Genomic DNA, 26,826 nt, shown 5'->3' with positions numbered 1-26,826 from the left:
CGCCGGTGCGGTGTTTTGGAAGAAAGCCTATTTGGTTTTTTCTGAGGATATTATGTTTGTTAAGAAAATCAAGTAATCTACTATTTAGAATACTGCAGAATAACTTCCCTAGACAACTGTTGACACAGATGCCGCGGTAGTTATTTGGGTCTGATTTGTTTCCACTTTTATATATGGGGGAGATTAGTCCTTGTCACCAGATATCGGGAAAACAGCCTGAACGTAATATGATGTTGAATAATTTGAGTACCGCACCCTGCATCTCCATATTGCTGAACTTGAGCATCTCATTTTTGATGTTGTCTGGGCCACAGGCTTTCTTTAGGTGGAGAGATTTTGTTTTTGTGGCCAGTTCTTTCCATGTGATTGGGGAGTCTAGAGGGTTTTGGTTGTCTTTAATTGTTGCTTCTAATGTGTGGAGTTTTTCTGTGACCTGATGTTGACTTGGGTTTGTTTCGTTTATTGGGATGTCTTTGTAGAGTTTTTCAAAATGTGTTCTCCAGATGTCGCCATCTTGGATTGGTAATGCTTGTAATTGTGTTGTACTCAGGTTATTCCACATTTCCCAGAATTGTTTTGGATTGGTGGAGTTTTCAATTTCTTCGAGTATTTTGTGGGTATAGTTTTGTGTTTTGTTCCTAATGGTGTGTTTATATCTTTTGAGGGTTTCATTGTATCTAGTACGTAGGTCCGGATTGTTTGGATGGTGATGCTTTTGGTTTGATATTTTTCTCAGGTCTTTTCTGGCATTTTTGCATTCGTGGTCAAACCATTTCTTATTTTTATTTTGTCTTTTGTGACGCTTCCTCTTCTGTTTCACAAGGTCGGCTTTTACAGCTGCCTCATGGAAGATCATATTTATATCCTCTATGGCCATGTTTACACCATCTCTGGTGATCTCGTATGGGTTTTCTTTAAATTTTGATATTTTACTTGTGAGATCAGGTGACTTTAGTGCTGTGATGAATTTTTCTCCACTGTCTGGGGCCCATCTGTATGTCTGGTTTATTTTATGGAGCTTACTGGGTTCCTTTTTTGTGTCTGTATTTTGGGCAGATAGTTTAAGGTACATATTTATTTGGTTATGGTCTGAGAGGGGGGATTGCTGCCTGACAGTGAATGAGTTGATATCGCAGGGGTCCAGGTCAGTGATTGTATAGTCCACCACACTAGACCCAAGAGTTGAGGAGTATGTGAGTCTCCCTAGGGAGTCCCCTCTGAACCTACCGTTAACTATGTACAGGCCTAAGGCTCGGCAGAGTTGCACTACCTCCCTACCGCTTTTATTTATTTCACGATCAAGGTTGTTCCGATTTGCGATGGCTGGTGTGACATCTAAAGGGGTCTGGCCAAACACATGGTTCTCTCTCTGTCTGTCTCTCTCTGCCTGTCTCTCTCTCTGTCTGTCTCTCTCTCTGTCTGTCTGTTTCTCTCTGTCTCTCTCTCTGTCTCTCTCTCTGTCTGTCTCTCTCTCTGTCTGTCTCTCTCTGATTGTCTTTGTCTTTGTCCCTTTCTCTTTCTCTCTCTCTGCATTTCTCATTTTTCAAGTTCTGCTCACAGAACCATTCTTGCTCTGGCAAACTGTACGTGTCAGTTCCTGGTTATTATAGCGGCGAGTATCCCCGCCTGTCACGTGGGAGACCGGATTCAATTCCCCGACGAGAAGGGTGATTTTAACATTCCAAATTGTAAACCTTTGGGCAACCCCTTAAAATCCTCCTTGGAAAAGTAGGACAGAAAAAAAATCACTAAAATAATTTTAAAAGATTTGCTGCCATATGAAGAACTGTATAACAACTTCCTGCACCAGTTCCTCGTTAGTATAGAGCTCTCTCTCTCTCTCTGTTTCCCTCTCCCTTTTGTGTGGGGCGCGGAGGAGGGAGAGAGTGACAGAGAGAAAGAGATTAACAGGGTTACGGACAAAAAGCGGGGGGTGGGACTGAGCACCACTGCTCTTTCAAAGAGACAGCACAGGCACGGCGGGCCGAATGGCCTCCTTCTGTGCTGTAAGTTTCTATGAATCCATGAAACTCAGAAAAGCTTATTAAATATGTGACTTACACATAAACATAGAGAGCAGGCACACATGTCTGTGTTTGTGTGTTCGAGTCTTTGTCTCAATCACTGTATAACGACTTCCTCTACCAGGTCCTTGATAGTATAGTGGTGTGGATTCAATTCCCCGACAGGTTCTCTCTCTGTCTCCCTTTTCCTCTCTCTGTCTCTCTCTCTGTCTCACTCACTGTTTCCCGCTCTCTCTCTCTCTCTAACTGTCTCTCTCTCTCTCCGTGTCTCTCTCTGCCTCTCTCCGTGTCTCTCTCTCTCTTTGTTTTCCTCTCCTTGCTCACTCCTCCCTCTGGGTCTGGTGAATGAGCCCAGGTCTGTCCACAGCGCCATTCTTGCTCTGAGCTTCTGCAGGGAACGCCGAGCAGTGACTTTGGTCAGTTTAGTGGAGTATCCCCGCCTGGTGAGCGGGGTTCTGCGATGGGGCGAAATGCGTCTATAAGATGTGGAATAGTAATTAAATTGGTTCGTGTTAAAAAGCGAGGGTGGAACATGGAAGAGTGAAATAAATGCGAGAGGAGATTGTCTCTTTGGGAATTTTCTTGAGCGAAGACTGTTCAGGGACTGAGTGCTGTTTTGCTCCAGAGCGATGGATGATTGCGATTTTATCTGTGCAACATTTAGTTTTTTGCAGTTCTGTAGTCGTGGCCGAGTGGTTGAGGCGATGAACTAGAAATCCATCGGGGTCTCCCCGCGCAGGTTCGAATCCTGCCGACTACAATTTCAGCGTTTTTCATCCCATTTCATTTGAAAATGTAATCAAATTTCTGGAGCACTAATCCTGAATTAGGCGAAATTAAATCCCACAACTTTCAACACCTCGAGATTTTTCTCGTTTTCATTGATCTGCAAGTATTCACCAAATATACAGTCAGCAATAGAACAAAAATCAGGCAAATTAGCGACAGTGTTTCTGTCTGTCTCTCTCAATGTCTAAATCACTCTATGTGTGTGTCTGTGTTGATGTGTATGTGTGGCTTTCTGTTTCTGTTTCTGTGTGTCTGCCGATCACTCAGGTAACAAGCGGGGATACTTTCCTCAGCCTTCACATCTTCCTAAAGTGTGTTGCCGCAGAATTGGACACAGTGCTCCAGCTGAGGCCGAACAAGTGTTTTATTTAGGTTTCCCATAACTTCCTGGCTTGTGCACTCTGTGCCTCTATTTACAAACCCCAGGATCCCATCTGCTTTTTTAACTGCTTTGTTAACCTGTCCTGCCACTGAGGAAATCTCTTCTCTACTCTACTCTGTGACAGGGTGGGGCTTGAAGCCCCGATTCTCACAGAGGTAGTGCACAAAGCTAGACAGCACCAGGATGGTCGAGTGGTTAAGGCGTTGGACTTAAGATCCAATGGGTTTATACCCCCGTGGGTTCGAACCCCACTCCTGGTAAGTCTTTAATTTAAGACACATTTTCTTTCATCCTGCTCAGTGACAGTCTTTGCCATCTGCTGAACCTCCATCAAACAAACAATGAGATTTTTATAGATACGAAAAGGTTTCATATGTAATTCTTAAAGTGCTATTGTGGCATCTGCTGAATCTGCATTTTTCTCTCACTGTCTCTGTCATTCTCAACTAAAAAGGAGAAGGAATCTTAAAATGTTTTTATATCTTTCAGTCTCCACCTCTGTCTCACTATCTGCCTCTCTGTCTCCCTCTCATTCTCTCTCTCTCTCTTTCTGTCTCTCTCTGTTACACATTTGTCATACGCCCCCTTTTCTTTCTCACTCTGTCTGTCTCTCTCTCTGTATGTCTCTCTGTTGTTCTCTGTCTGCTTCTCTCTGTCTGTCTTTCTCTCTCTGTTTGTCTCTCTCTGTCTTTCTCTCTGTCTGTCTCTCTCTGTCTGTCTGTGTCTGTCTGTCTCTCCCTCTGTCTGTTTCTCTCTGTCTGTCTCTCTCTCTGTCTTTCTCTCTCTCTGTCTCTCTCTGTCTGTCTGTGTCTGTCTGTCTCTCCCTCTGTCTGTCTGTCTCTCTCTGTCTTTCTCTCTCTGTCTGTCTCTCAATTCAATTCAATTCAATTCAAATGCTTTATTGGCATGAAAGTTTACAGGGAACCATATTGCCAAAGCTTACATAACAGAAAGTACAGTTTTCCAACATTCTGTAGGTGTCAAACAATTTTGACCTTCGTTGGGTACATACAATATTAGTTTAAACAATAATAATCTCTCTGTCTGTCTCTGTCTCTGTCTTTCTCTCTCTCTCTGTCTCTCTCTCTGTCTGTCTCTCTCTCTGTCTCTCTCTGTCTTTCTCTGCCTGTCTCTCTCTCTGTCTGTCTCTCTCTCTCTGTTTCTATCTCTGCCTGTCTCTCTCTCTCTCTCTCTGTTTCTATCTCTGCCTGTCTCTCTCTCTGTCTCTCTCTCTGTCTCTCTCTCTCTGTCTGTCTCTCTCTCTGTGTTTCTCTCTCTGTCTCTCTCTCTGATTGTCTCTGTCTTTGTCCCTGTCTCTTTCTCTCACTCTGCATTTCTCATTTTTCAAGTTCTGCTCACAGACCCATTCTTGCTCTGGCAAACTGTAGGTGTCAGTTCCTCGTTATTATAGCGGCGAGTATCCCCGCCTGTCATGTGGGAGATCGGATTCAATTCCCCGACGAGACGGGTGATTTTAACATTCCAAATTTTAAACCTTTGGGCAACTCCTTAAAATCCTCCTTGGCTAAGTAGTATAGAAAAAAAATCAACTAAAATAATTTTAAAAGATTTACTGTCATAACAACTTCCTGCACTAGATCCCCGTCAGTATAGAGCTCTCTCTCTCTCTCTGTTTCCCTCTCCCTTTTGTGTGGGGCGCGGAGGAGGGAGAGAGTGACAGAGAGAAAGAGATTAACAGGGTTACGGACAAAAAGCGGGGGGTGGGACTGAGCCCGACTGTTCTTTCACAGAGACAGCACAGGCACGGCGGGCCGAATGGCCTCCTTCTGTGCTGTAAGTTTCTGTGAATCCATGACATTCAGAAAAGGTTATTAAATATGTGACTTACACATAAACATAGAGAGCAGACACACATGTCTGTGTGTGTGTGTTTGAGTCTTTGTCTCAATCACTGCATAACTACTTCCTCTACCAGGTCCTTGATAGTATAATGGGGAGGATTCAATTCCCCGACAAGTTCTCTGTCTCTCTCTCTCTAACTGTCTCTGTCTCTCTCTCTCTCTCTGTGTCTCTCTCTGCCTCTCTCCGTGTCTCTCTCGCTCTTTGTTTCCCTCTCCTTGCTCACTCCTCCCTCTGGGTCTGGTGAATGAGCCCAGGTCTGTTCACAGCGCCATTCTTGCTCTGAGCTTCTGCAGAGAACGCCCAGCAGTGACTTTGGTCAGTTTAGTGGAGTATCCCTGCCTGGTGAGCGGGGTTCTGCGATGGGGCAAAATGCGTCTTTAAGATGTGGAATACTAATTAAATTGGTTCGTGTTAAAAAGCAAGGGTGGAAAATGGAAGAGTAAATAAATGCGAGGGGAGATTGTCTCTTTGGGAATTTTCTTGAGCGGAGACTGTTCAGGGACTGAGTGCTGTTTTGCTCCAGAGCGATGGATGATTGCGATTTTATCTGAGCAACATTTACTTCTGGACCGACCCAGTACTCGTGGCCGAGTGGTTAAGGCGATGGTTTAGCAATCCATTGAAGATTCACCCCGCACAGGTTCGAATCCTGCCGACTACGGTTCTAGCGTTTTTCATCCCATTTCATTTGTAAATGTAATCAAATCTCTGGAGAACTAATCCTGAATTAGGCGGAATTAAATCCCACAACTTTCAACACCTCGAGATTTTTCTCGTTTTCATTGATCTGCAAGTATTCACCAAATATACGGTCAGAAATAGAACAAAAATCAGGCAAATTAGCGACAGTGTTTCTCTCTGTCTGACTCTCTCGATGTCTAAATCACTCTCTGCGTGTGTCTGTGTTGATGTGTATGTCTGTCTGTGTACATGTGTGGCATTCTTTTTCTGTCTGTCTGTGTCTGCCGATCACTCGGGAAACAAGCGGGGATACTTTCCTCAGCCTTCACCTTCTTCCTAAAGTGTAGTTCCCCAGAATTGGACACAGTACTCCAGCTGAGGCCGAACGAGTGTTTTATTTAGGTTTCCCATAACTTCCTGGCTTGTGCACTCTGTGCCACTATTTACAAACCCCAGGATCACATCTGCTTTATTAACTGCTTTGTTAACCTGTCCTGCCACTGAGGAAATCCCTGCTCTGCTCTACTCTGTGACAGGGTGGGGCTTCAAGCCCCGATTCTCAGAACCAGTCCACAAAAATTAACAGCACCAGGATGGCCGAGTGGTTAAGGCGTCGGACTTAAGATCCAATGGGTTTATACCCGCGTGGGTTCGAACCCCACTCCTGGTAACTCTTCAATTTAAGACACATTTTCTTTCATCCTGCTCAGTGACACTCTTTGTCATTAGCTGAACCTCCATCAAACAAAAAATGAGATTTTTATAGATACGGAAAGGTTTCATATGTAATTCTTAAAGTGCTATTGTGGCATCTGCTGAATCTGCATTTTTCTCTCACTCTCTCTGTCATTCTCAACTAAAAAGGAGAAGGAATCTTAAAATGTTTTTAGATCTTTCAGTCTCCACCGCTGTCTCACTATCTGCCTCTCTGTCTCCCTCTCATTCTCTCTCTCTCTTTCTGTCTCTCTCTGTTACAAATTTGTCATACGCCTCCTTTTCTTTCTCTCACTCTGTCTGTCTCTCTGTATGTCTCTCTGTCGTTCTCTGTCTGTTTCTCTCTGTCTGTCTCTCTCTCTCTGTCTGTCTCTCTCTGTCTGTCTGTCTCTGTCTGTCTCTCCCTCTGTCTGTCTCTCTCTCTCTGTCTGTCTCACTCTCTCTCTGTCTCTGTCTTTCTCTCTCTCTGTCTGTCTCTCTCTGCCTGTCTGTGTCTGTCTGTCTCTCCCTCTGTCTGTCTCTCTCTCTGTCTGTCTCACTCTCTCTCTGTCTCTCTCTCTCTCTCTGTTTCTATTTCTGCCTGTCTCTCTCTCTGTTTCTCTCTGTCTTTCTCTCTCTGTCTGTCTCTCTGTCTCTCTCTCTGTCTGTCTCTCTCTCTCTCTGCCTCTCTCCGTGTCTCTCTCGCTCTTTGTTTCCCTCTCGTTGCTCACTCCTCCCTCTGGGGCTGGTGAATGAGCCCAGGTCTGTCCACAGCGCCATTCTTGCTCTGAGCTTCTGCAGAGAACGCCCAGCAGTGACTTTGGTCAGTTTAGTGGAGTATCCTTGCCTGGTGAGCGGGGTTCTGCGATGGGGCAAAATGCGTCTTTAAGATGTGAAATACTAATTAAATTGGTTCGTGTTAAAAAGCGAGGGAGGAACATGGAAGAGTAAATAAATGCGAGAGGAGATTGTCTCTTTGAGAATGTTCTTGAGCGGAGTCTGTTCAGGGACTGAGTGCTGTTTTGCTCCAGAGTGATGGATGATTGCGATTTTATCTGAGCAACATTTAACGCATCACAGACCCAGTAGTCGTGGCCGAGTGGTTAAGGCGCTGGACTAGATAATCCATTGGGGTCTCCCCGCGCAGGTTCTGAATCCTGCCGACTACGGTTCCAGCGTTTTTCATCCCATTTCATTTCAAAATGTAACCAAATCCATGGGGAACCTATCCTGAGTTGGGCGGAATTAAATCCCACAACTTTCAACACCTCGAGATTTTTCTCGTTTTCATTGATCTGCAAGTATTCACCAAATTTACGGTCAGAAATAAAACAAAAATCAGACAAATTAGCGACAGTGTTTCTCTCTGTCTGTCTCCCTCGATGTCCAAGTCACTCTATGTGTGTGTCTGTCTGTCTGTGTAGCTTTCTGTTTCTGTCTGTGTGTGTCTGCCGGTCACTCGGGTAACAAGCGGGGATACTTTTCTCAGCCTTCACCTCCTCCCTAAAGTGTGGTTTCTCAGAATTGGAGACAATACTCCAGCTGGGGCCGAACTAGTGTTTTATTTAGGTTTGGCATAACTTCCCGGCTTGTGTACTCTGTGCCTCTATTTATAATGCCCAGGATCACATCTGCTTCATTAACTGCTTTGTTAACCTGTCCTGCCATCGAAGAAATCTCTGCTCTGCTCAACTCTGTGGCAGGGTGGGGCTTGAAGCCCCGATTCTCACAGGGATAATCCACGCATATTAACAGCACCAAAATGTCCGAGTGGTTAATGCGTTGGACTTAAGATCCAATGGGTTTATATCCACGTTGGTTCGAACCCCACTCCAGGTAGCTCTTTAATTTATAGTTCCTATTTCCTTTCATCCTGTTCAGTGACACTCGTTTGTCATCTGCTAAATCTCCATCAAACAAACAATGAAATTTTTATAGATACGGAAAGAAAGATTCCATATTTATATGTCATTCTTAGAGTGCTATTTTGGCATCTGCTGAATCTGCATTTTCGCTCACTCTAAACTAACAAAGAGAAGTAATCGTAAAATGTTTTTATATTTTTCAGTCTCCACCTCTGTTTCACTATCTGTCTCTCTGTCTCGCTCTCATTCTCGCACTCACTTTCTGTCTCTCTCTGTTACACATTTGTCATATGCCTCCGTTTCTCTCTCTCTCTCTCTCTCTCTCTCTGTCCTTCCCTTGTTGATCACTCCTTCCTCTGGGGCTGGTGAATGAGCCCAGGTCTGTTCACAGCGCCATTCTTGGTCTGCGATTCTGCACAGTAACGCCATCCATCAGTTCCTCGTCAGATATAGTGAACAATCCCCAACTGCTACTCCTGAGGTCGGCTTTCAATTCCGCGATGGAGTGGAAGCATTTTTAAGATGTCAAACTTTATTTATATTTCCTGGTGTAGCTTCATGTTAAAAAGCTACAGTGATAAACAGAAGGGAAAAAAATGCGAGAGGAGATTGTCTGTTTGAGAATTTTCTTGAGTGGAGACTGTTCAGGGACTGACTGCTGTTTTGCTGCAGAGCGAGGGATGATTGCGGTTTTATCTGAGCAACAGTTAAAATTTCACAGACTGAGTCGTCGTGGCCGAGTGGTTAAGGCGGATTAACTAGAAATCCATTGGGGTTTCCCCCGGCAGGTTCAAATCCTGCCGACTACGGTTCCAGCATTTTTCATTTCAAAATATAATCAAATCCCTGGGGAACTCATCCTGAGTTGGGCGGAATTAAATCCAACACTTCGAAGTTTTTCACTTTTTCATTGTGCAAGTATTCAAGAAATATACAGTCGGAAATAGAACAACAATCAGACAAATCAGAGTTTAAACTAATTTGGCAGGGGTCCATCCTTTCCTGATATGTATACCCTCGCATTTCTGGTATCATCCTTGTACATCTTCTCTGTACCCTCTCTGTGTCTGTTTGTGTCTGTGTGTCTCTGTGTGTGTCTCTGTGTCTATATGTCTCTCTGTGTCTATCTGTGTGTCTCTCTCTGCTCTGCTCAAATCTGTGGCAAGGTGGAGCTTGAAGGCTCGATTCTCTTAGAGACAGTCTACAAACATCCCCAGCACCAGAATAACAACAGAAAATGCTGGAAAAACTCAACAGGTCAGGCAAAATCCGTGGAGAGAAATTTGAGTGTGGTTAAGGCGTTGGACTTAAGATCTAATGGGTTTATACCCACGTGGGTTCGAACCCCACTCCTGGTAACTCTTTAATTTAAGATCCATTTCCTTTCATCCTGCTCAGCGACACTCGCTTGTCAACAGCTGATTCTCCAACAAACAATGAGATGTTTATCGATATGGAAAGAAAGATCTCATATGTAATTCTTCAAATCCTATTTTGGCATCTGCTGAATCTGCATTTTTCTCTCTGTCTGTCTCTGTCTGACCCTCTCTGTCTTTCTCTGTCTCTCTGTCTGTCACTCTGTCTGTCTCTCTCTGTCTTTCACTCTCTGTCTGTTTCTCTGTCTGTGTTTCTCTGTCTGTTTCTCTCTGACTGTCTCTCTCTGTGTCCCTGTGTCTCCCTCTCTGTTTCTCTCTCTCTCTCTGTCGTTCTCATTTGTTCAGTTTTGTTCACAGCTCGATTCTTGCTCTGACCGACTTTGCACGTGTTAATTCCTCATTAGTATAATGGTGAGTATCCCTGCTTATTATTTCAAAAGACCGCGGTTCAATTCGCCGATGGGGCGGGCAATTTTTATCAACACAAATTTTAAACATTTATAAAGCTTCTTAAAATCATTCTCTTCAGAACAGAAAAAATCCACTTTTGGATTTGAGACTAGATTCTTGGTGCCCACCTGGTGTAGAGATGTGAACCATTACGTTTCTCACTGGGCAGCATTTCCAAATTAAACAAACTCCCAGTCGGTTTAATCGTCAATTACAAGGCTTAAAGTTCCATGTAACAGCTCGACATTTCAACTGATCTGCAAGAGTTGACGAAATCTACGACAAGAATCTCACTATCTGTCACTCTGTCTCCCTCTCATTCTCTCACTCTCTTTCTGTCTCTCTCTGTTACACATTTGTCATACGCCTCCGTTTCTCTCTCTCTCTCTCTCTCTCTGTCCTTCTGTTGTTGATCACTCCTTCCTCTGGGGCTGGAGAATGAGCCCAGGTCTGTTCAGAGCTCCATTCTTGCTCTGCGATTCTGCACAGTAACGCCATCCATCAGTTCCTCATCAGATATAGTGAACTATCCCTAACTGCAACTCCCGAGGTCGGCTTTCAATTCCGCGATGGAGTGGAAGCATTTTTACGATGTCAAACTGTATTTCTATTTCCTGGTGTAGCTTTATGTTAAAAAGCTACAGTGATAAACAGAATAGTAAAAAACATGCGAGAGGAGATTGTCTCTTGAAATTTCATGACACAAGACTGTTCAGGAACTGAGTGCTGTTTTGCTTCAGAGCGATGGATGACTGCAATTTTATCTGAGAAACATTTAAAGTCCTACAGACCTAGTAGTCGTGGCCGAGTGGTTAAGGCGCTGGGCTAGAAATCCGTTGGGTGTTTCCCTGCACAGGTTCGGTTCCAGCACTACTCATTTTTTAATGTAACCAAATCCCTGGGGAACTAATCCTGAGTTGGGCGGAATTAAATCCAACACCTCGAAGTTTTTCACTTTTTCATTGTGCAAGTATGCACGAAATATATGGTCGCTAATAGAACAATAATCAGACAAATCAGGGTATAAACTAATTTGGCAGCGGTCCATACCTTCCTGATATATATACCCTCGCATTTCTGGTATCATCCTTGTAAATCCTCTCTGTGTCTGTGTGTCTGTCTGTGTCTGTGTGTCTCTGTGTGTGTCTCTGTGTCGGTCTGTGTGTCTCGCCATGTGTGTGTGTCTACCTGTGTGTCTCTCTGTGTTGGTCTGTGTGTGTCTCTCTGTGTCGGTCTGTGTTTCTCTCTGTGTCTGTGTGTCTGCCTGTGTGTCTCTCTGTGTTGGTCTGTGTGTCTGTGTGTTTATGTGTGTGTCGGTCTGTGTGCCTCTCTGTGTCGGTCTGTGTGTCTCTCTGTGTCTGTTTGTTTATGTGTGTGTCGGTCTGTGTGTCTCTCTCTGCTCTGCTCAACTCTGTGGCAGGTTGGTGCGTCAAGGACCGATTCTCTCAGAGCCAGCGCGCGAATAATGCCAGCACCAGGATGGCCGAGTGGTTAAGGCATTGGACTTAAAATCCATATGGGTTTATATCCACGTGGTTTCAAGCCCCAGTACTGGTAACTCTTTAATTTAAGATCCATCTCCTTTCATCCTGCTCAGTGACACTCATTTGTCATCAGTTGATTCTCCAACAAACTATGAGATGTTTATAGATATGGAAAGAAAGATCTCATATGTAATTCTTCAAGTCCTATTTTGGCATCTGCTGAATCTGCATTTTTCCCTCACTCTCTCTGTCACTCTCAACTAACAAAGAGAAGGGATCGTGAAATGTTTTTACATCTTTCAGTCCCCACCTCTCTCTGTCTCACGATCTGTGTCCCTCTCATTCTCTCACTCTCTTTTTCTCTCTCTCTCTGTTTCTCTCTGTCAATTCAATTCAATTCAATTCAATTCAAATGCTTTATTGGCATGAAAGTTTACAGAGAACCATATTGCCAAAGCTTACATTGCAAAAAGGTACAGTTTTCTAACATTCTGAAGGTGTCAATCGATTTGACATTTGTTGGGTACATACAATATTACTTTTAAACAATATTAATTTTAAACAGTCTTTGTACTTCATTTGGTACGTTCAATATTAATTTTAAACAGTCTTAATTTTAAACAGTCCTCAGGTTGTGACATGTTGTTACATATTTGGCCCCAAGGTATGGTCTGTCTCCTTCTCCTAGGACTAATCTCAATTTTGACAGATCATCCAATTCCTTGAAATCTGGGGTTGTTTGGCTTAGCCTGTTGAATAATATGTTTCTTGATGTGTTGAATTTTTCGCATTTTTGGAGGAAATGCATTTCTGTTTCAACCTCGCCAGCCAGACATTGATCGCATATTCTATTGTCTCTAGGCTGCCAGGATTTCCTGTATCTGCCTTTTTCAATTTCCAGTTGGTGGTCGCTTAGTCTGTACCTGGTGAGGGTCTGTCTTTGTTTTGTGTCTCTGATGGTCGTGAGGTAGTCTGCCAGTTTATATTCTCTTTTTAGGGCCCGGTAACATTCTAATCTGCTTTGGCTTTCGGTTATTTTGTTCCAATGTTCCAGGTAGGTTTCTTTGCATTTTTTAATGATTTGGTTCACTCGGATTGGTGTTTGGACGGCTGTGTTGGTCTGGGGCTGGTCAGGGTCCGGCTGAGTACTTAGTTTCAGTAGCAGCTGACTCAGGGGACTCTTTTCTGGGTTTAGCTCTTGGGTCTGAAAGGCTTTGAAATGAAGGGTGTCTGGGGAGCTAGATTTGAGGTAATTTAGGAAGTTTAGTGCTCGTTTTTGGATGTTTATTATCAGTGGGTATCTGCCTAGTTCGGCTCTGCATGCATTTGTTGGTGTTTTTCTTTGGGTGCGAAGGATGCTTCGGCAGAATTCTGCATGTAGGGCTTCTATTGTGTGTTTTTCCCATTTAGTGTAGCTTTGGTGATTTAGCGGGCCCCATACCTCACTACCGTACAGTGCAATGGGCAGGATTATGCTGTCAAATATTTTGAGCCAGATTTTGATTGGGATTTGGATGTTGTAGAATTTTCTTTTTATTGCATATAGGGCTCTTCGGGCTTTTTCTTTTAGTGCATTCACTGCTATGCTGAAGCTCCCTGATGCTGTAATAGTTAGACCAAGGTAGGTGTAGCTCATAGTGTGTCCTATAGTGGTATCACTGAGGGTAAACTTGTATTTGTTTTCCTGACATCTGGGCCTTTTTTGAAAAATCATGATGTTGGTTTTCTTTAGATTTACTGTTAGAGCCCAATTTTGGCAGTATTTGTCGAGTAGGTCTAGTTGTTGCTGTAATCCCTGTTCTGTGGGAGACAGCAGAACCAGGTCGTGTCTCTCTCTCTGTCTGTCTCTCTGTCTGTCTCTCTCTTTGTCTATCTCTCACTGTATGGCTATCTGTCTGTTTCTTTCTGTCTCTCTCTCTCTGTATGGCTCTCTTTCGTTTTCTCTCCCTGTCTCTGTCTGTTTCTCTCTGTGTGTCTCTCTCTGTCTTTCTCTGACTGTGTCTCTGTCTGTCTCTGTCTCTCTTTGTCCCTGTCTTTCTCATTTGTCAAGTTCTGTTCACAGCTCGATTCTAGCAGCAGCCAGTATATCAGTTCCTCATTAGTATAATGGTGAGTATCCCCGCCTGTCACAGTGGAGATCGGGATTCAATTTCCCGATGGGGAGGGCGATTTAACATCACAAATTTTAAACCTTTGGGCAACTCCTTAAAAACCTTCTTGGAAAAGTAAAACAGAAAAAAAGCCTACCAAAATAATTTTAAAAGATTTACTGGCATATGAAGAGCTGTATAACAACTTCCTGCACCAGTTCCTCGTTAGTATAGAGCTCTCTCTCTCCTTGTTTCCCTCTCCCTTTTGTGTGGGTCGTGGAGGAGGGAGAGAGTGACAGAGAGAAAGAGATTAACAGGGTTACGGACAAAAAGCGGGGGGTGGGACTGAGCACGACTGCTCTTTCAAAGAGACAGCACAGGCACGGCGGGCCGAATATCCTCCTTCTGTGCTGTAAGTGTCTATGAATCCATGGCACTCAGAAAAGCTTATTAAATATGTGACATAAACATAGAGAGCAGACACACATGTCTGTGTGTGTGAGTGTTCGAGTCTTTGTCTCAAGCACTGTATAACTGCTTCCTCTACCAAGTCCCTGATAGTATAGTGGTGAGGATTCAATTCCCCGACACGTTCTCTCTCTCTCTCTCTGTCTCATATTTAACTATAATTCTTAAAGTGCGATTTTGGCATCTGCTGAATCTGCATTTTCTCAAGTGTCACTATTGACTAACAAGGAGAAAGAGAATTCGGACTCTACCCCTCTCTGTCACACTATCTGGTCTCTCTGTCTCCCTCTCATTCTCTCTCTTTGTCTCTCACTCTCTCTTTCTGTCTCTGTTGCACATTTGTCATAAGCCTCCTTTTTTGTCTCTCTCTCTGTATCTATCATTGTCTCTCTCTTTATCCCTCTGTCTTTCTCTCTCTGTCGCTCTGTCTCACTATTTGTCCCTTTCTCTGTTTGTCCCGTCTCTCTCTCTCAGTCCAATTCTGTTCACAGCTCGATTCTTGCTCTGACAGATTTTGTATCGGTCAGTTCCTCGTTAGTATAGTGGTGAGTATCCCCGCCTGTCACGCGGGAGACCGGGGTTCAATTCCCCGACGGGGAGGAAGATTTTATAATTCAAAATTTTAAACCTTTGGCCAACTCCATAAAACCTCCTTGGGAAAGTAGAATAGAAAAAACATCAACTAAAATAATTTTAAAAGATTTACTGTCATAACAACTTCCTGCACCAGTTCGTCGTTAGTATAGAGCTCTCTCTCTCTGGTTTCCTCTCTGTCTCATTCACTGTTCCCCAGTCTCTCATTCACTGTTCCCCAGTCTCTCTGTCTCATTCACTGTTCCCCAGTCTCTCTCTCTGTTTTCGTCTCAGTCTCTTTCGCTCTTTGGTTCCCTCTCCTTGCTCACTCCTCCCTCTGGGGCTGGTGAATGAGCCCAGGTCTGTTCACAGCGCCATTCTTGCTCTGAGCTTCTGCAGAGAACGCCCAGCAGTGACTTTCATCAATTCCTCATCAATTCAGTGCACAATCGCCGCCTGTTGCACGGCTGACAGAGGTTCAATTCTGTGATGGGGAGAAATTAGTCTTTCCAGTGTAAAATAATTGTTATATTTCTTGGCGTAACTTAATGTTATAAAGCGAGGGAGGAACATGGAAGAGTGAAGCAATGCGAGGGGAGATTGTCTCTTTGGGAATTTTCTTGAGCGGAGACTGTTCAGGGACTGAGTGCTGTTTTGCTCCAGAGCGATGGATGATTGCTTTATCTAAGCAACATTTAACACTTCACAGACCCAGTAGTCATGGCCGAGTGGTTAAAGCGATGGAGTGAAAAGTCATTGGGGTCTCCCCGCGCAGGTTCGTATTCTGGCGACTACGGTTCCAGCATTTTTCATTTCATTTCAAAATGTAAACAAATCTCTGGAGAACTGATCCTCAGTTAGGCGGTTTTAAATCCCACAACGTTCAACACCTCGAGACTTTTCTCGTTTTCATTGATCTGCAAGTATTCACCAAATATACGGTCAGAAATAGAACAAAAATCAGACAAATTAGCGACAGTGTTTCTCTCTACCTGTCTGTCTCTCTCGATGTCTGAGTCACTCTATGTGTCTGTCTGTGTACATGTGTGGCTTTCTGTCTGTGTGTGTCTGCCGGTCACTCGGGTAACAAGCGGGGATACTTTCCTCAGCCTTCACCTCCTTCCTAAAGTGCGGTTCCCCAGAATTGGACACAATACTCCAGCTGGGGCCGAACTAGTGTTTTATTTAGGTTTACCATAACTTCCTGGCTTGTGTACTCTGTGCCTCCATTTACAAACCCCAGGATCACATCTGCTTTATTAACTGCTTTGTTAACCTGTCCTGCCATCGAAGAAATCTCTGCTCTGCTCAACTCTGTGACAGGGTGGGGCTTGAAGCCCCGATTCTCACAGAGACAATCCACGCCCATTAACAGCCCCAGGATGGTCGAGTTGTTATAGACCTTGGACTTAAAATCCAATGGGATTATGCCTACTTGGGTTCGAACCCCACTCCTGGTTCTTTTTTAATTTAAGACCCATTTCCTTACATTTTGCTCAGTGACACTCGTTTGTCATCTGCTTAATCTCCATCAAACAAACAATGAGATTTTTATAGATACGGAATGAAATATTTCATATTTATATGTAATTCTTGAAGTGGTCATTCGGCATCTGCGGAATCTGCACTTTCGCTCACTCTCTGTCTCTCCCAACTAACAAAGAGAAGGAATCGTAAAATGTTTTTATATCCTTCAGTCTCCACCTCTCTCTCTCTCACTCTCTTTCTGTCTCTCTCTGTTACACATTTGTCATCCGCCTCCTTTTTTGTCTCTCTGTCTACTTGTTTTTCTCTGTCTGTCTGTCTCTCTCTCTCACAGTCTTTCTGTTTCTCTCTGTCTTTCTCTCTCTGTCTATCTGTGTCTTGCTCTCTCTGTCTGGCTCTCTCATTGTCCTCTCTATCTTTGTGTCTCAGTCTTTCTGTCTGTGTGTGTCTCACTCTGTGCCTCTCTCTGTTTCTGTTTCTCTCTCTCTCTCTCTCCGTGCCTCTCTCGCTCTTTGTTTCCCTCTCCTTGCTCACTCCTCCCTCTGGGTCTGGTGAATGAGCCCAGGTCTGTTCACAGCGCCATTCTTGCTCTGCGCTTCTGCAGTGACTGCAAAGGAGTGTCTTCCGTCAGTTCCTCGTTAAATATAGTGAAGTATCCCCGCCTGTTACGTTGGAAGACGGGGTTTCAATTCCCCGTCGGGAATTAAGCATTTCTAAAATCTGCAATGATGTATCCTGGCGCAGCTTCAAGTAAAAAAGCTGCAGTGAAAAATTGAAGAGTAAAAATTGCGAGAGGGGATTGTCTCTTTGAGAACTTTATTCAACATAGACTGTTTCGAGGCGAAGTGCTGTTTCGCTCCAGAGCGACGGATGATTGCGATTTTATCTGAGCAACATTTAAAATTTTACAAACCCAGTAGTTGTGGCTGAGTGGTTGAGGCGATGGACTAGAAATCCATTGGGGTCTCCCCGCGCAGGATCGAATCCTGTTGACTACAATTCCAGCATTTTTCTTTTTAAAATATAACCAAATTCCTGGAGAACTAATCCTGAATGAGACGATATTAAATCCCACAACTTTGAACACCTCGAGATTTTTCTCGTTTTCATTGTGTTCACGAAATTTACGGTCAGAAATAAAACAAAAATTAGCGACAGTGTTTCTCTCTACCTGTCTGTCTCTCTCGACGTCTAAGTCACTCTATGTGTGTGTCTGTGTTTGATGTGTGTGTCTGTCTGTGCACATGTGTGTCTGTCTGTGTGTGTCTGCCGATCAATCGGTAACAAGCGGGGATACTTTCCTCAGACTTCACCTCCTTTCTGAAGTGTGGTTCCCCAGAATTGGACACAATACTCCAGCTGGGGTCGAACTAGTCGTTTATTTAGGTTTGGCAAAACTTCCTGGTTTGTGCACTCTGTGCCTCTATTTATAATGCCCAGGATCGCATCTTCTTTATTAACTGCTTTGTTAACCTGTCCTGCCACCGAGGAAATCTCTGCTCTGCTCAACTCTGTGGCAGGGTGGGGCTTGAAGCCCCGATTCTGACAGAGACAATCCACACGTATTCAGACAGCACCAGAATGGCTGAGTGGTTAAGGTGTTGGACTTAAAATCCGATGGGTTTATACACACCTTGGTTCAAACCCCACTCCAGATAACTCTTTAATTTACAGACCCGTTTCCTTTCATCCTGCTCAGTGACACTCGTTTGTCATCTGCAGAATCTCCATCAAACCAACAACGAGATTTTTATAGATACGGAAAGAAAGATTTCATATTTATATGTCATTCTTAGAGTGCTATTTTGGCATCTGCTGAATCTGCATTGTCGCTCACTCTCAACTAACAAAGAGAAGTAATCGTAAATTGTTTTTATATTTTTCAGTCTCCACCTTTGTCTCACTATCCGTCTCTCTGTCTCCCTCTCATTCTCTCACTCACTTTCTGTCTCTCTCTGTTACACATTTGTCATATGCCTCCATTTCTCTCTCTCTCTCTCTCTTTCATTCTCCTGTTGATCACTGCTCCCTCTGGGGCTGGTGAATGAGCCCAGGTCTGTTCACAGCACCATTCTTGCTCTGCGATTCTGCACAGTAACGCCATCCATCAGTTCCTCGTCAGATATAGTGAACAATCCCCAACTGCTACTCCCGAAGTCGGCTTTCAATTCCACGATGGAGTGGAAGCATTTTTAAGATGTCAAACTGTATTTATATTTCCTGGTGTAGCTTTATGTTAAAAAGCTACAGTGAGAAACAGAAGAGTAAAAAACATGTGAGAGGAGATTGTCTCTTTGAGAATTTTCTTGAGCGGAGACTGTTCAGGGACTGAGTGCTGTTTTGCTCCAGAGCGATGGATGATTGCGATTTTATCTGAGCAATATTTAACTTTTCACAGAGGCAGTAGTCGTGGCTGAATGGTTAAAGCGATGGGTTAGTCCCCGCACAAGTTCAAATCCTACTGACTACGGTTCTAATATATTTCATTTCAAAATTCAAAATGTAACCAAATTCCTGGTGTTCTAATCCTGAATGTGGTGATAATAAATCCCACAACTTTCAACACCTTGAGATTTTTCGCGTTTTCATTGATCTGCAAGTCTTCACGAAATTTACGGTCAGAAATAGAACAAAAATCAGACAAATTAACGACAGTGTTTCTCTCTAAGTCACTCTATGTGTGTGTCTGTGTTGATGTGTGTGCCTGTCTGTGTACATGTGTGTCTTTCTGTTTCTGTCTGTGTGTGTCTGCCGGTCACTCGGGTAACAAGCGGGGATACTTTCCTCAGCCTTCACCTCCTTCCTAAAGTGTGGTTCCCCGGAATTTGACACAATACTCCAGCTGGGGCCGAACTAGTGTGTTATTTAGGTTTCCCATAACTTCCTGGCTTGTGTACTCTGTGCCTCTATTTATAAAGCCCAGGATCACATCTTCTTTATTAACTGCTTTGTTAACCTGTCCTGCCACCGAGGAAATCTCTGCTCTGCTCAACTCTGTGGCAGGGTGGGGCTTGAAGTCACGATTCTCACAGAGACAGTCCACGCACGCTGACAGCACCAGAGTGGCCGAGTGGTTAAGGTGTTGGACTTAAGGTCCAATGGGTTTATCCCCACGTTGGTTGGAACCCCACTACAGGTAACTCTTTAATTTAAGACCCATTTCCTTTCATCCTGCTCAGTGACACTCGTTTGTCATCTGCTGAATCTCCATCAAACAAGCAGTGAGATTATTATAGATACGGAAAGAAAGATTTCATATTTATATGTCATTCTTAGAGTGCTATTTTGGCATCTGCTGAATCTGCATTTTCGCTCACTCTCAACTAACAAAGAGAAGTAATCGTAAAATGTTTTTATATTTTTCAGTCTCCACCTCTGTCTCATTATCTGTCACTCTGTCTCCCTCTCATTCTCTCACTCTCTTTCTGTCTCTCTCTGTTACACATTTGTCATACACCTCCTTTTCGTCTCTCTCTCTCTGTCTGCCTTCTGTCTGTCTGTCTCTCTGTCTTTCTCTATATCTTTCTCTGTCTGTGTCTCTGTCTCTCTGTCTTTATCTGTCTGTCTCTCTGTCTCTCTCTGTCTGTCTCTCTCTCTCTGTATGTCTCTCTGTCTTTCTCTTTGGAAACTGTTGGATGGGGTGCAGGGCGATCTCCACATGTCTTACAGGATATATATCAAACCATTCAGCTATGTTTCGAACACATTGCTTGCTGAAGGCAGCAGGACAGGTAGATAAGGTGGTTAAAAAGGCATATGGAATACTTGCCTTCATTAGCCGAGGCATAGAATATAAGAGCACGGAGGTTATGATGGAGCTGTACAAAGCGCTAGTTAGGCCACAGCTGGAATACTGTGTGCAGTTCTGGTCGCCACACTATAGGAGGGATGTCATTGCATTGGAGAGGGTGCAGAGGAGATTCACCAGGGTGTTACCTGGGCTGGAGCGCTTCGGCTATGCAGAGAGACTGGGCAGGCTGAGTTTGTTTTCCTTAGAGCAGAGAAGGCTGAGGGGGGGCCTGATTGAGGTGTACAAAATTATGAGGGGCATAGATAGGGTAGATAGTAAGGAACTTTTCCCCTTAGTAGAGGGGTCAATAACCACAGGGCGCATAGTTTCAAGGTAAGGGGCAAGAGGTTTGGAGGGGATATGAGGAAAAACTTTTTCACCCAGAGGGTGGTTGGAATCTGGAACTCACTGCCTGAAAGGGTGGTAAAGGCAGGAACCCTCTCAACATTCAAGAAGCATTTAGATGAGCATTTGAAATGCCATAGCATACAAGGCTAGGGACCGAGTGCTGGGAAATGGGATTAGAATAGACAGAGCTTGATGGCCGGCGTGGACACGATGGGCCGAAGGGCCTCTTTCTGTGCTGTATGACTCTGACTCTATGGGCACTGATTTGGGAGGTGACAACATGTTCAAGCACTGGAGAGGAAAGTGAGGTTGGAGATGTGGCGGTGGTTTGCAAGGACAGAGGTGCCAAGGGTGGGCCTCTTGAAGTGCGGGATCGGACTCAAAGGCCCGAGTGAGTCAGAGAAGGGAGAGATGAAATTCGCTGTAATATCAGTGAAGTTAATTTTGAGAAGGTGGGAAACTGTGGGTAACTTTTATCAGTAGATTTTTTTCCTGCCCGCCTCTTTGCCAATCACCATAAATCTGTGTCCTCTAGTTATCGACCCTCCTGGTGCACACTTATGGTCGTACGCTCTGTCTCCTCCTGTCACACTCTGGTTATCATTACCCCTATCGCTACCCTGCACTACTGCCTTCTCCTTTCTCTTTGCCTTTCTAATTCCCTCTTCCCTCCTCCCCCGACTCTTTAGTTTAAAGCCCTGTTTATAAATCCCAGGACCCCATATGCTTTATTGAATGATTTGTTCACCTGTCCTGCCACATTAAGAAGCTCTGATCTGATCTGCTCAACTTACTGGCAGAGTGGGGCTTGGATCCCAGAATCACAAAGAGACCGTCTCCTAGCAACACCAGCACCAGGATGGCCGAGTGGTTAAGGTGTGAGACTTAAGGTCCAATCGGTTTATACCCGTTTATATCAATGTCCTTTCACCCTGCTCAGTGACACTCGTTTGTCATCTGCTGAATCTCCATCAAACAAATAATGAGATGTTTATAGATATGGGAAGTATATAAGGAGCAGGAGTCGGCCATTTGGCCCTTCGAGCCTGCTCCGCCATTCAGTAAGATCATGGCTGATATTCTACCTCATCTCCAATTTCCTGCACTATCCCCAGATCCCTTGAAAGAAAGATTCCATATTTATATGTAATTCTTGTTATGCTATTTTGGAAGCTGCATTTTTCTCCAACTCCCTCTGTCACTCTCAACTAACAAAGAGCTGGAATTGTGGAATGTATTTGTACCTTTCGGTATCTACCTCACTCCAATTCCAATTCCAATTCCAATTAAAATGCTTTATTGGCATGAAAGTTTACAGAGAACCATATTGCCAAAGCTTACATAGCAAAAAGGTACAGTTTTCCAACATTCTGTAGGTGTCAATCGATTTGACATTTGTTGGGTACATACAATATTACTTTTAAACAATATTAATTTTAAACAGTCTTTGTACTTCTCTGTCTCACCATCTGTCTCTTTGTTTGTCTGTCTCTCTCTCTGTCACACATTTGTCTTCAGCCTCCTTGTGTCTCTCTCTGTCTTCCTCTCTCAGTCTCTCTCTCTCTGTCTCTCTCTGTCTTCCTCTCTCAGCCTCTCTCTCTCTCTCTGTGTCTCTCTGTCTTCCTCTCTCACTCTCTCTCTGTCTCTCTCTCTCTCTCTCTGTCTTCCTCGCTCAGTCTCTCTGTCTCTGTCTCTGTGTCTCTCTCTGTCTTCCTCTCTCACTCTCTCTGTCTTCCTCGCTCATTCTCTCAGTCTCTGTGTCATAGAGTCATAGAGTTTTACAGCACAGAAAGAGGCCCTTCGGCCCATCGTGTCTGCGCCGCCCATCCATCCCTGTCCAGTCTAATCCCATTTTCCAGCATTTGGTCCATAGCCTTGTATGCAATGGCATTTCAAGTGCTCATCCAAATGCTTCTTGAATGTTGTGAGGGTTCCTGCCTCCACCACCCTTTCAGGCATTGAGTTCCACATTCCAACCACCATCTGGGTGAAAAAGTTCCTCCTCAAATCCCCTCTAAATCTCCTGCCCCTTACCCTGAATCTATGCCCCCTCTCTCTGTCTTCCTCTCTCTCGCTCTGTCTCTCTGTCTCGGTGTCTCTCTCTGTCTTCCTCTCTCAGCCTCTCTCTCTCTGTGTCTTCCTCTCTCAGTCTCTCTGTCTCTGTGTCTCTCTCTGTCTTCCTCTCTCTCTCTCTGTCTCTCTCTCTGTCTAGGTGTCTCTCTCTGTCCGACTATCTGTCTCTGTCTTCCTCTGCCTCTCTCTCTCTCTTTCTCACTTTGTCCAGTGCACACTGTATGTGCACAGCTCGATTTCTGTTGTGACAGTCTCTGTACATGCCAGTCCTCGTTAGTATAGTGGTGAGTATCCCCCTTTGTCATGCTGGATTCCGGGATTCAATTCCCCGATGGGGAGGCAGCATTTTTAACATCTCGAATTTTATACCGTTGGGCAGGTGCTTAAAATCCTCCTTGGCAAAGTAGTAGAGAAAAATAATCTAAAATAATTTTAAAAGATTTACTCTCATTTGAAGAACTGTATAAGAACTTCCTGCACCAGTTCCTCGTTAGTAAGGAGCTCTCTCTCTGTTTCCCTGTCCCTTTTGTGTGGGGCGTAGAGGAGGGCAGAGTGACAGAGAGAATGGATGTGTCTGTCAATGTGTGTGTCTGTCTATCTGTGTATGCGTGTGTCTGTATGTGAATCTGTCTGTGTATGTCTTTGAACCTGTGTGTGTGTGTTTGAGTCTTTGTCTCAAACACTGCATAACTATTTCCTCTACCAGGTCCTTGATAGTATAGTGGTGAGGATTCAATTCCCCGACAGGTTCTCTCTCTCTCTCTCTCTCTCTCTCTCTCATATTTAACTATAATTTTTAAAGTGCTATTTTGGCATCTGCTAAATCTGCATTTTCTCAAGTTTCACTATTGACTAACAAGGAGAAAGAGAATTCAGTCTCTACCCCTCTCTATCACACTATCTGTCTCTCTGTATCCCTCTCATTCACTCTCTCTCTCTCTCTCTCTTTCTGTCACTCTGTTACACATTTGTCATAAGCCTCCGTCTCTGTCTCTCTCTCTCTGTATCTATCATTGTCTCTCTCATTCTCTCTCTGTCTGTCTCTCTGTCTTTCTCTCTCTGTCTCACTATTTGTCCCTTTCTCTGTTTGTCCCGTCTCTCTCTCTCTTTCTCACTCAGCCCAGTACTGTTCACAGCTCCATTCTTGCTCTGACAGATTTTGCATCCGTCAGTTCCTCGTTAGTATAGTGGTGAGTATCCCCGCCTGTTACGTAGGAGACCGGGGTTCAATTCCCCGACGGGGAGGATGATTTTATAATTCAAAATCTTAAACCTTTGGCTAACTCCTTAAAACCTCCTTGGGAAAGTAGTATAGAAAAAACATCAACTAAAATAATTTTAAAAGATTTACTGTCATAACAACTTCCTGCACCAGTTCGTCATTAGTATAGAGCTCTCTCTCTCTGTTTCTCACTCTGTCTCATTCACTGTTCCCCAGTCTGTCTCTCTCTCTCAATTCGCTTTATTGGCATGACAAGTTACTTCTTATGTTGCCAAAGCATCGGAAAACATTCATGTTTGTTCACAAAAATACAGATCTATCCATACTCTCTCTGTCTGTGTCTCTCTCTCTTCCCACTCCTTGCTCACTCCTCCTTCTGGGGCTGGTGAATGAGCCCAGGTCTGTTCACAGCCCCATTCTTGCTCTGAGCTTCTGCAGAGAACGCCCAGCAGTGACTTTCGTCAATTCCTCATCAATTCAGTGAACTATCGCCGCCTGTTGCACGGCTGACAGAGGTTCAATTCTGTGATGGGGAGAAGTTAGTCTTTACGGTGTAAAATAATTGTTATATTTCTTGGCGTAACTTAATGTTAAAAAGCGAGGGAGGAACATGGAAGAGTGAAATAAATGCGAGAGGAGATTGTCTCTCTGAGAATTTTCTGGAGCGGAGACTGTTCAGGGACTGAGTGCTGTTTTGCTCCAGAGCGATGGATGATTGCGATTTTATCTGAGCAACATTTAAAATCTCACAGACCCAGTAGTTGTGGCCGAGTGGTTAAGGCGATGGACTAGAAATCCATTGGGTTTCCCCTGCGCAGGTTTGAATCCTGCCGACTACGGTTCCGGCATTTTTCATCCCATTTCAAAATGTAAATCCCTGGCGAACTAATCCTGAGTTAGGCGGAATTAAATCCCACAACTTTCAACACCTCGAGATTTCTCTCGTTTTCATTGATCTGCAAGTATTCACCAAATATACGGTCAGAAATAGAACACAAATCAGGCAAATTAGCGACAGTGTTTCTCTCTACCTGTCTTTCTCTCTCGATGTCTGAGTCACTCTATGTGTGTGTCTGTCTGTGTACATGTGTGGCTTGCTTTCTGTCTGTGTGTGTCTGCCGGTCACTTGGGTAACAAGCGGGGATACTTTCCTCAGCCTTCACCTCCTTTCTAAAGTGTGGTTCCCCAGAATTGGACACAATACTCCAGCTGGGGCCAAACTAGTGTTTTATTTAGGTTTCCCATAACTTCCTGGCTTGTGTACTCTGTGCCTCCATTTATAAACCCCAGGATCACATCTGCTTTATTAACTGCTTTGTTAACCTGTCCTGCCACCGAGGGAATCTCTGCTCAACTCTGTGGCAGGGTGGGGCTTGAAGCCCCAATTCTCACAGAGACCGTCCACGCCCATTAACAGCCCGAGGATGGTCGAGTTGTTACTAGACCTTGGACTTAAGATCCAATGGGTTTATGCCCACTTGGGTTCAAACCCCACTCCTGGTTCTTCTTTAATTTAAGACCCATTTCCTTACATTTTGCTCAGTGACACTCGTTTGTCATCTGCTGAATCTCCATCAAACAAACAATGAGATTTTTATAGATACGGAAAGAAAGATTTCATATTTATATGTAATTCTTGAAGTGCTCTTTTGGCATCTGCGGAATCTGCACTTTCGCTCACTCTCTGTCTCTCTCAACTAACAAAGAGAAGGAATCGTAAAATGTTTTTATATCCTTCAGTCTCCACCTCTCTCTGTCTCTCTCTCTCACTCTCTTTCTGTCTCTCTCTGTTACACATTTGTCATACGCCTCCTTTTTTGTCTCTCTGTCTACTTGTTTTTCTCTGTCTCTCTCTCTCTCTGTCTTTCTGTTTCTCTCTGTCTTTCTCTCTCTGTCTATCTGTGTCTTGCTCTGTCTGTCTCTCTCATTGTCCTCTCTATCTTTGTGTCTCAGTCTTTCTGTCTGTGTGTGTCTCACTCTGTGCCTCACTCTGTTTCTCTCTCTCTCTGTGTCTCTTTCGCTCTTTGTTTCCCTCTCCTTGCTCACTCCTCCCTCTGGGTCTGGTGAATGAGCCCAGGTCTGTTCACAGCACCATTCTTGCTCTGCGCTTCTGCAGTGACTGCAAAGGAGTGTCTTCCGTCAGTTCCTCGTTAAATATAGTGAAGTATCCCCGCCTGTTACGTTGGAAGACGGGGTTTCAATTCCCCGTCGGGAATTAAGCATTTCTAAAATCTGCAATGATGTATCCTGGTGCAGCTTCAAGTAAAAAAGCTGCAGTGAAAAATTGAAGAGTAAAAATTGCGAGATGGCATTGTCTCTTTGAGAACTTTCTTCAACATAGACTGTTTCGGGGCGAAGTGCTGTTTTGCTCCAGAGCGACGGATGATTGCGATTTTATCGGAGCAACATTTAAAATCTCGCAGACCCAGTAGTTGTGGCCGAGTGGTTAAGGCGATGGATTAGAAATCCATTGGGGTCTCCCCGCGTAGGTTCGAATCCTGCCGATGACGATTCCAGCATTTTGCATCCCATTTCAAAATGTAACCAAATCCCTGGAGAACTAATCCCGAGTTAGGCGGAATTAAATCCCACATTTTTCGACTCCTCGAAGTTGTCACGTTTTCATTGTGCAAATATTCACGAAATATATGGTCGGTAATAGAACAACAATCAGGCAAATTAGTGACAGTGTTTCTGCCTGTATCCCTCGATGTCTAAGTCACTCTATATGTGTGTCTGTGTTGATGTGTATGTGTGGCTTTCTGTTTCTGTCTGTGTGTGTCTGCCGATCACTCAGGTAACAAGCGGGGATACTTTCCTCAGCCTTCACATCTTCCTAAAGTGTGTTGCCACATAATTGGACACAATACTCCAGCTGAGGCCGAACAAGTGTTTTATTTAGATTTCCCTTAACTTCCTGGCTTGTGCACTCTGCCTCCATTTACAAACCCCAGGATCCCATCTGCTTTTTTAACTGCTTTGTTAACCTGTCCTGCCACCGAGGAAATCTCTGCTTTACTCAACTCTGTGGCAGGCTGGCGCTTCAAGCCCTGATTCTCACAGAAACAGCCCATAGAAGCTAACAGCACCAGGATGGCCGAGTGGTTAAGGCGTTGGACTTAAGATCCAATGGATTTATACCCGCGTGGGTTCGAACCCCACTCCTGGTA

At 44.2% G+C, this 26,826-nt stretch overlaps 4 non-coding genes across 4 annotated transcripts; all 4 read left to right on the top strand.

Annotated features, from left to right (window-relative positions):
* The first annotated feature begins 3,372 nt into the window (after positions 1-3,372).
* trnal-uaa (transfer RNA leucine (anticodon UAA)) lies at positions 3,373-3,455 on the top strand. Its single transcript has one exon. It is a non-coding gene; the product is annotated as a tRNA-Leu (tRNA).
* A 2,871-nt stretch (positions 3,456-6,326) lies between these two features.
* Positions 6,327-6,409, top strand: trnal-uaa (transfer RNA leucine (anticodon UAA)). The gene has a single exon. It is a non-coding gene; the product is annotated as a tRNA-Leu (tRNA).
* Positions 6,410-14,693: 8,284 nt separating this feature from the next.
* trnad-guc (transfer RNA aspartic acid (anticodon GUC)) lies at positions 14,694-14,765 on the top strand. The gene has a single exon. It is a non-coding gene; the product is annotated as a tRNA-Asp (tRNA).
* Positions 14,766-26,743: 11,978 nt separating this feature from the next.
* Positions 26,744-26,826, top strand: trnal-uaa (transfer RNA leucine (anticodon UAA)). Its single transcript has one exon. It is a non-coding gene; the product is annotated as a tRNA-Leu (tRNA).

Source organism: Somniosus microcephalus, chromosome 4 (genome assembly GCF_052327205.1).
Source record: "Somniosus microcephalus isolate GS21.2 chromosome 4, FLI_Smic_1.0, whole genome shotgun sequence".
NCBI lineage: Eukaryota > Metazoa > Chordata > Chondrichthyes > Squaliformes > Somniosidae > Somniosus > Somniosus microcephalus.
The sequence above is the reverse complement of the archived record's forward strand: the minus strand, read 5'-3'. Positions and strand labels throughout refer to the sequence as shown.